Source organism: Alligator sinensis, unplaced genomic scaffold, assembly GCF_000455745.1.
Source record: "Alligator sinensis unplaced genomic scaffold, ASM45574v1 scaffold872_3, whole genome shotgun sequence".
NCBI lineage: Eukaryota > Metazoa > Chordata > Crocodylia > Alligatoridae > Alligator > Alligator sinensis.
In genome coordinates, this window is record NW_005842137.1 from 474532 (window position 1) to 474845 (window position 314).

General features: G+C 68.2%; 1 protein-coding gene across 3 annotated transcripts in view; it reads left to right on the plus strand.

Moving 5' to 3' along the window:
* The first annotated feature begins 14 nt into the window (after positions 1–14).
* PPARD (peroxisome proliferator activated receptor delta) overlaps positions 15–314 on the plus strand; it is a 31546-nt gene continuing 31246 nt past the window's right edge. For 2 of the 3 annotated variants that reach the window (XM_025206045.1, XM_025206043.1), the window contains exon 1: positions 17–278. The gene's annotated coding sequence lies outside the window, so the exon portion shown is untranslated. Of the gene's footprint in view, positions 279–314 lie in introns of all 3 variants that reach the window. The other variant, XM_014520668.2, reaches the window with a different exon arrangement.

Sequence of the window (314 nt, forward strand, 5' to 3'; positions counted from 1 at the left end):
CGAGGGGCTTGGATACTTTCCCGCCCTCAGCACAGGAGGGAAAACTAAGCTGGCGTTGTGCAAGGGGGGTTTTGAGGCTACCGAGAGGCGCCTCGGGGTTGCGGCCCCTTGCGGGTGGAGAGACCTGTGGTGCAGGCTGCCCTCCCCTCTCCAGGCTGGCCCCCGGGCAGCTGTCAGCTCGGCCACACCCTTGGCGGCAAGGGGCATGGGTCCCACGGGAGCGAGGGGCGCAGCTTCTGAATCGGGACGAGCTGGACCTTGAATGCTGGAGGCTGCAAGTGAGAGAGGGGCGGCCGGGGGGGGGGAAAGCCGGG